This window comes from Pinus tabuliformis, chromosome X (genome assembly GCF_031772625.1).
Source record: "Pinus tabuliformis cultivar Carrire ecotype Pingquan chromosome X, CPIR1, whole genome shotgun sequence".
NCBI classification, from domain to species: domain Eukaryota; kingdom Viridiplantae; phylum Streptophyta; class Pinopsida; order Pinales; family Pinaceae; genus Pinus; species Pinus tabuliformis.
The window spans coordinates 754742368-754752112 of record NC_142308.1 but is presented as its reverse complement, the minus strand read 5'-3'; positions in this window follow the sequence as shown (position 1 = coordinate 754752112).

Below are 9745 nucleotides of genomic sequence, written 5' to 3'. Positions count from 1 at the left end.
AGTGGCATTGGAAAGAGCACACAAAGGGCTATTGTACATTGCAATTTCAAAATTGGATGATCCAAAATTATAGAGATACGTCAGAGGCAATATCAAGCTCCTACAAAGTGAAAAAAGGTGTGTAGATTTTTTTAAATTTTTTCTTAAGCTTGGATTGAAAAATTATTTTGAAGGAATTCAAAGGGCATAGTAGAGCATTATTATTGGTAACTAATGCCCCGAGGAAAGAAAATGAAAACACAGAGTAAGAAACCTGAAAGCTCTAGCATGACTCATGAAGAAGAGAAAGAAATGCTACATGATATATCAAAATTACAAGACCAAGTGCAAAAAATGTCACTCTCACAAAAGCTAACAAAAGCTAAGCTAAGATAAATGGCATGGAATCTAAGATAAAGGGTCTGGAAGCTAAGATGAATGGCGTGGAAGCTAAGATGGATGATTTGAAGATAGATTTGAAGACATATTTGAAGACAGACATGGCAGATTTGAAGACAGATTTGACAAATTTTCTACAAGAAATACTTACAAATGGTGAAAGGGTAGTAAAGGAAACTCATGGTGCGAACAAAAGAAATGTTAATCATAATTTCATAAACTCTAATGTTGGATCGAAAACCCACTATATTCCAAAAATAGATATGAAGAAGTTTGATGGCAAGGATCCTGCAACATGGATATTATAGACGGAGCAATTTTTCAATCTCAATAATGTGCAAAACACACAAAAGGTACGTATTGCAACTTTATATTTGGAACCAAATCAGTTTGTATGGTATCAATGGCTTTGCTCTCATAAAGAAATTATCACTTGGGCAATTTTTACGGAAGAATTGATAGCAAATTATGAGGATACAAAAAGAAACACTTTTTTTAGCCAATTGATAAGTCTCAAACAAAAGGGTTCAATAATGGAGCACATTGAAGAGTTCCAAAAATTGAAAATAAGGGTAAAAAATATTCCAGAGGAGCATAGTATTGATTTGTTATAGGGAATTTAAAGGATAATATTCAACATGATGTTCGCCTTTGGGAACCTGATTCATTAGAGAAGGCATTTAGGTTAGCAAGAAAAATGGAAAGCAAAATTATGGCAACTAGAGAGCATACCAGTCACAACTATAAAGATGGAAGTGTTGTTACCCCTAGCCTTCCACAACCTATAAGGTTGACACCACAACAATTGGAAGAAAAAAGAGCAAAAGGGCTTTGTTACATGTTAAGTTATGGTATGTTCTATGCTTATAATAGTTTACTTATTTTTCTTATTATATTCCACCGATTAGCAATCACATGTACATAAAGTAAAGTGCAGATAGAACATTAAACGATTGACAGAAAACAAGCCAAGACAAGAGACACAAGATGTGGCGGCTAGCCAGGGACAAACCCCACAATGTGTGGGGAAACCCTTTGATCAAATCTTCTTTTATCTTCAATAATTCAGTAGAGAGAAATAGTACAATCAATCTGATTCATATCAGCAGCAGCAAACCCTAGATTAGTAGCATTAGCATTAGCGGCTTCATTATCAAACTAGGGCAGACCATATCTCACAAACCGACTGTCGGATTGACTTCATTCCACCACCAAAAGTTTTGGCTTCCAGAGGAGGTTTAGATGAACCTATAGCACAATTCAGATGAGGAGATCTTCTAGGCCACGCAAGTCAATCTTTACTTCTGCAATTGCACCTTCAGTTTCAGTAGTTTCCGGCTTCAAACTAGGGCAGTCGATATCTTGCAAACCGTTCGTCGGATTGACTTCATTCCACCACCAAAAGTTGTAGCTTTCAAAGGAGGTTCAAATGAACCTACAACACAGTTCCAAAGAGGAGATATTCTAGGCCACGCAAGTCAATATTTACTTCTGCAATTGCAGCTTCAGTTTCAGCAGTTTCCGGCTTCACATGTGTGAGAGAGAGACCCATTTCAGCGCAGTAGAGAAGAGACTCATATCTGCACAGTAGAGAGAGAGATGTGATGAGATGAGTGAGTCTAAATGAGGAAAAGTCTTCTTATATTTATACACAACGTTGGTGGGTGAATAGATGCAACTATTGGGCTTCTGAGCCTACATAAGTTGTAGGTCAGCTTGATAATAATTCCATAATCAAAATAAATTCATATCTCCATGAATACTTATCGGAATCAGATGATCTTTATATCAATCCTACAGCTCTCGATGAGAGGAATGTAATAAAAATATTATCATCCATGAATAAGATGACCCACATGAAATTTTACCCTGGTTGCCAATTTTAACACTCCCTCTCAACCATGGAGAACTTCATCTGCAATCTGTCTATCGGTCGTTACTATTCATCCATCAAATGCACTGCCCTGTACAGCCTGACCCTTACCCTGCTCTACTCTATTCTTCCTGTTCTGCTTTGTCTTGTTCTGCCTGCACTGATCTGTACTGTTTTGATCTGTTCTACTCTGCTCTTGCATTGTTCTGTTCTGCTCTGCTTTTGTCCGAATTATGAAGAAGAAGAAATGATCGAGGATGTATCATACTTACTCAAAGTCAGTCTCAGAGTATGTACCACTGGTCCCAGACTAGTCTCAACCAACCCAAAGTCAGCGTCATAGTGATTACAACTCCAATGGTCCCAGACCAATATCGTCCTCCACTGACTCAAAGTCAGTCTCAGAGTATGTACCACTAATCCCAGACCAGTCTCAGCCGACCCGAACTCAGCGTCATAGTATGGTACAACTCCTACCACTGGTCCCAGACCAGTATCATTGATCCCAGATCAATGGAGGTCATCCTAGCATAAGGAGTACGGTAGTTACAACGATGCGTCCATCGGTACTACTATGGTCCCTAACTTCATTTCCCTGCTCATTGATCAGATGAGAGGTACTTCCCATGAGTCCCAGACTGCATGGGTAGGATGCCTCGACAGGAGAACTAATCAATCCTGTCCTCACAGGAGAACACATCAATCCTGCTACAATTTCCATGGAGAACACATCAATCCAGGCCTCACAGGAGAACACATCAATCATGCTACAATTGCCATGGAGAACACATCAATCCAGGCCGCCATGGAGAACACATCAATCCAGGCCTCACAGGAGAACACATCAATCCTGCTACAATCGCAATGGAGAACACATCAATCTAGGCCTCACAGGAGAACTAATCATCCTGCTACACAGGAGAGCGAATCATCCTATTCCACAAGAGAGCGAATCATCTTGTCCCACAAGAGAGCGAATCATCTTGTTCTAGTGTGCACCACCAGGGGAGGGTGCGTCACCCTGTTGTCGTATGTTGCTCCAGTAATAACCGCAAGCCCTCAGAGCTCCCAGAGCTCAATGTATGCAACATGCAGGACCCTTGTACAAGGGTTTCTTACCGACTCCAAGTCGTTTGGGAAAATCACAGATTAGATCTTTCCTCGGGGCTTTGACAAGGTGTATCAACCTGTACATCATCTTAATGCGATGGAGCCTCCTTGCTCATCAACTTACCATATCCAAGATGATGTCTATCTGCTGGAGCAATCGACGAATACGGGATTCCTCAATAATCGAATCCCACCTCTGGTTGTTATAGAGAATCACAGTGGTATCCAATGTAAATCCAAACAGCTCACTAAAGAGCTTTCGCAAACAGACTACCTCACACAAGGTTATGCTAGCAACAATATATCCTGCTTCGGTGGTGCTCAAAGCCACCGACTTCTGCTTCCTGCTCATCCAGGATATCGAAGAAAATCCCAAGGTGAAACAGCACCCAGAAGTGCTCTTACGGTCCACCACACTACCTGCCCAATCAACATCAGTATATCCAAGTAGTCTCACATCTCCGGCAGTGTATCTTAATCCATGAGAGATTGTGTCCTGAAGACATCTCAGAAGATTCCTGGCATCAATCCAGTGAGGCTCAACCAAATATGAGCTCACAATGCTAACTGCAAAAAATATGTTCGGACGGAGGTTCACCAAGAACATCAATGCGAATGAGTTTATGAAACTCAAAGGCATTTCCCAAATTTGGTCTGACATCACTACCATATAACTTCTAAAAGTTAAGATCCTCGAGGTAGTCACAGGCTTGCAGTCCATCATACCAAATCTTTCCAATATCTTTATCACATATTTCCCTTGAGATAGGAAAATTTCCCTTGGCTTCTGCCATACTTCAAGTCCTAGGAAGTAGTGCATCAGTCCTAGGTCTTTCATTTCAAATTCAAAGGCCAGCGCCCTCTTACATTTGTGAATGAGAGGGTCTGCACCTGTTAGAAAGAGGTCATCCACATACAATACCAGTATGAGAGGCTTGTCATCTTCAACCTTAAAGTAAAGGTTAGCATTGGCTTCACTCCTAGTGAATCCCAGCTTCATCAAGTAGCTATCAATCCTCTCATACCAAGCTCGGGGTGCTTCCTTCAGCCCATGGAGAGCTTTCTTCAACCTGTATACATGAGATTTTCGATCATAAATCTCAAATCCTTCGGGTTGCTCCACGTAGACCTCTTCTTTGATCGAGCCATGCAAGAACATAGTCTTGACATCCATCTGATGTAGATTCCATCCTTGTGAAGCGGTAAGGGCTATGATCGAGCAGATGGTCGTATATCTGGCAACAGGTGCAAATATCATAGTCTATACCTCCCTTCTGGGATAAACCACGAGAAAAAAAATGAACCTATTCTTTTCCATACATATACGACGATGATTGTAGTTTCAGCCCATAGAAACATCAGAAGTCTTTGATCATGTAGCCTGGCCCAGACAGCATCCATCATCGTGCGGTTCTTCCTTCCCACAACACCATTCTACTCAGGAGTATGTGGTGTGGTAGTCTCCCTCTTAATGCCAACCTCAGGTATGCCTGAGTGAACCAATTGCAATATATCAAAGGTCTTGCTTTGGCTTGAGGGGAATGGTCCCCTTTTGAGCTTTCCTTTAGCACATCCTGGACATACACCTTCATTCTCTATTCAGAATTTGGGCATCCCTATCACCATTTGTCTTACACCGAGTATAGCTTTATAATGAAGGGAGGAAAAACCTCTAATTCCAAAGTTCAGACTAAAGAGATGTGTCATAAGACATGACACCTAGTAGACTTCCATCGACCTGATATAATGAATCAACACTAAACCCAAGAGTAAAGGCATCTTTAACATTATTTTTCCATATACATACCTTGCCATCGCTGAAGGTTACCTTGTAGCCTTTGTCTTCCGTTCCTGAGATGGACACTAGGTTCTTTTTGAGGTCAGGTGCATTTAATACATCCTGGAATTTTTGGCCTTCTTGAATGCTTGTCCTCTTCCTTGATTCCCAGCTCTCCTCTTACCTTTGCTGTTGAATTTGTCATTCCTTTGATTGCCATCAAAGGGATTTTGATCATCGTCCTAGAGTGAGTCCTTTCTATCAGGGCACTCCCTTGCATAGTGACTTGCTTTATCGCAAATGTAACATCGTCATTTTCTTCTAGCCTTAGGTCCAGCCTTTCCTTTTGATTTAGTCCCGGAATTATTTCTTTTCTTTGCATGAAAAGAAAAGGTAGCAGGAGGACCTTTAGGCATGGGCATTTCTTACACTTCTTCCCTTGTTTCTTCTTGAATGTATCTAGCCATTAATTCCTCGAAACTAGGAATTACATTATAGTTCAGAAGAGTAGTCCTGAACACATACCATTCAGATGGTAATCCTTTAAGAGTTGTGAGTGCCATTTCTCTATCAGTAATAGTTTCCCCAATAGATAGGAGATCGTTCTTGATCTTGGTGATTCTTAAGAAGTATGCTTGCATACTTTCATCTTTACCCTTCTTGATTTCCCTCAGCTTATTTCTAAGAAACAAAACTTGATTTGCATCATTAACTTTAAATAAACTCACCAGTCTGTCGTAGATTTCCTTGGAGGTGTCTAGATCAGAGATGTAGGCCACCAAGCGCTTGTCGATAGAGTCCCGGATGATCTTCTTTGTTTTGAGTTCTCCATTTTTCCATTTGTTCCAGGCAGCAGCAGATGCATTTGATGAAGGCTCAACAATATTGTCTCTTACATGGTCCAGCACTCCTTGATCTTCAAGGGTTAGATCGATAGACATCTTTCATCCGTGATAGTCAACTTTCTCACGGAGCTTGTCTTTGGTAGGAAAGAGTGTTGAGGACCCCATAGTTCTTTTAGGATAGCCTTGCCAATCTTCTCTTCAATGATTGCTCTTGCTCTTGCTCGGGCATTGTCTTCACCTCAGCTCCGATACCATGTTAAGTTATGGTATGTTCTATGCTTATAACAATTTACTTCTTTTTCTTATTATATTCCACCGATTAGCAATCACATGTACATAAATTAAAGTGCAGATAGAACATTAAACGATCGACAGAAAACAAGCCAAGACAAGAGACACAAGATGTGGCGGCTAGCCAGGGACAAACCCCACAATGTGTGGGGAAACCCTTTGATCAAATATTCTTTTATCTTCAATAATTCAGCAAAGAGAAATAGTACAATAAATCTGATTCATATCAGCAGTAGCAAACCCTAGATCAGTAGCATTAGCATTAGCGCCTTCATTATCAAACTAGGGCAGACCATATCTCACAAACCGACAGTCAGATTGACTTCATTCCACCACCAAAAGTTTCGGCTTCCAGAGGAGGTTTAGATGAACCTACAACACAGTTCAAATGAGGAGATCTTCTAGGCCATGCAAGTCAATCTTTACTTCTGCAGTTGTAGCTTCAGTTTCAGCAGTTTCCGGCTTCAAACTAGGGCAGTCGATATCTTACAAACCATTCGTCGGATTGACTTCATTCCACCACCAAAAGTTGCGGCTTTCAAAGGAGGTTCAGATGAACCTACAACATAGTTCCAAAGAGGAGATCTTCTAGGCCACGCAAGTCAATCTTTACTTCTGCAGTTGCAGCTTCAGTTTTAGCAGTTTCCGGCTTCACATGTGTGAGAGAGAGAGACCCATTTCAGCACAATAGAGAAGAGACTCATATTTGCGCAGTAGAGAGAGAGAGAGATGTGATGAGATGAGTGAGTCTAAATGAGGAAAAGTCTTCTTATATTTATACACAACGTTGGTGGGTGAATAGATGCGACTGTTGGGCTTCTGAGCCTACATGAGTTGTAGGTCAGCTTGATAATAATTCCATAATCAAAATAAATTCATATCTCCATGAATACTTATCAGAATCGGATGATATTTATATCAATCCTACACCTCTCGACGAGAGGAATCTAATAAAAATATTATCAGCCATGAATAAGATGACCCACATGAAGTTTTTCCATGGTTGCCAATTTTAACATTACAGTTGTGATAGAAAATACACTAAAGGTCATAAGTGTGCTGAGAAGAAATTGTTCTACATAGATTGTGAAGAGGAAGAAGAAAAGGAGCAAGAAAGGTCAAAGGAAGAGAATATAATCCAGGAACAAAGCCTATATAAAGAAGAAATGAATCTAGCCATGTCTTGTAATGCATTGGCTAGAATTACCACTCCTCAAACCATCAAGATAGAAGGACAAATCAAGAAGAAAAAGGTAATAGTGTTGATTGATTCAGGAAGTACCCACAATTTTATTCATTGTAAGGTAGCAAAAGAATTGAATTGCTTCCTATATCCAACACCAGAGTGTCAAGTGATGATTGCAAATGGATGAACAATAAATTGCTCTGGAAAGTGCCATAATATCAAGCTATGCATGGGAGAATATGTATTGACTAGCCCAATGCTTTCCATTCCAATGGGAGGTGCTGATGTTGTACTAGGAGTCCAATGGCTACAATCCTTGGGTACAATAACTTTTAATTTTCAAGAAATTTTCATGAAATTTTCTGCTGAAGGAAAGGAAGTTGAATTAAGGGGTATTGCAGGGAAACCAGAAAAGATAATCAGCGCTAATGGTATGACAAAGCTTCTAAAAAAGGAACAAAGAGGTGTAATTGCTCAATTATGTTCGCTAGATGTTTCCACATCAAAATCATCTATTTCTCCAGATCTCCAAAAATTATTGGACAATCATTCGAAGGTATTTGAGACTCCCAAAGGTCTCCCACCTATTCGTGATCATGATCATGCTATTCATCTGATTCCAGGAAGTGTTCCTCCATACATCAGGCTGTACACATATCCCTATGCCCAAAAGAGTGAAATATAACGTATGGTTGTAGAAATGATAGAGGCTGGTATATTTCAACCTAGTCAAAGTTCTTTCTCTACTCCAGTAGTATTGGTGCACAAGAAGGATGGATCATGGTGCATGTGTTCGGATTATAGGGAGCTCAACAAGCTCACTATTAAAGATAAGTTTCCCATTCCTGTCATTGATGAATTACTGGATGAATTGCATAGATCAATTTACTTCACCAAGTTGGATCTTCGTTCAGGATATCATCAAATCATAATGAAGACTGAAGACATTCTGAAAACAACATTTAGAACTCATGAGGGTCATTATGAATTTTTGGTTATGCCTTTTGGCCTTACCAATGCACCTTCTACATTTTAAGATTTGATGAATTCCATTTTCAAACCCTTCCTTAGAAAATTTGTGTTAGTATTTTTTGATGATATACTAATCTACAGCAAGTCTTGGAAGGATGATGTCGAAGATGTTGACATGGTGCTACAATTATTGGAGGAGAAACAATTACATGCAAAAAGATCCAAATGTTTCTTTGGAGTAAAAGAGGTGGAATATCTAGGTCATATTGTATCTCATGAAGGAGTTAAGGTAGACCCTAGCAAAATTAAAGCCATTAAGGAATGGAAAATCCCCACATCCATAAAGCATCTGCGAGGATTTCTCGGGTTGACAAGATATTATCGCAAGTTTGTTAAAAATTATGGGAGAATAGCCGCACCTGTAACAACATTATTGAAGAAAGATGCATTTTCATGGACTCCAGAAGCAACAAAGGCCTTCGAACATCTTAAAGAGGCAATGTGCCAAGCACTAGTCTTAGCTACACTGGACTTCACAAAAACCTTTATTGTGGAATGTGATGCTTCAGGAAATGGAATTGGTGCTATTTTAATGCAAGATGAAAGATCCATTCCTTTTGAAAGTTGTCCAATCAAGGGAAATTTTTTACACAAAGCCATTTATGAGAAGGAAATGTTGGCAATACTACATGCACTTAAGAAATTGTGACCCTACCTAATGGGAAGACACTTCAAGGTAAAAACGGATCATGATAGCCTTAAATACGTTTTAGAACAAAGATTATCCTCTAAAGAGCAACAAAAGTGGGTCACAAAGATGTTGGGTTATGACTTTGAAATCATCTACAAAAAAGGGAAGCAAAATGTGGTGGCAAATGCACTCTCAAGAAAGGATGATGATGTGGAAGCATTGTTGTGCGCCATTTCTATTATCCAACCAAATTGGATAGAAAAAGCAAGGGGGGAATGGAAGAATGATGAAGAAGTGTGGGAACTTATTCAAAAGTTACAAAAATATTCCAGTACATCTGATTCATTTAGCTGGCAAAATGATTCGTTATGGTACAAAGATCGCTTATACCTCTGTAAGAATTCCCAACTCAAATAAAATATTCTTGTGGAATTGCGCACTTCTCGCTTAGGAGGGCACTCTGGATTTTTAAAAACTTACCACAAGGTTAAGAAGGAATGTTTTTAGGATGGCCTTCAATAAGATATTCAAAAGTTTGTGGCAGAATGTTTGGTTTGCCAACAAAATAAAGTTGAAACAATTAAGACCCCGAGTCTATTACAACCTCTATCCATTCGAATCC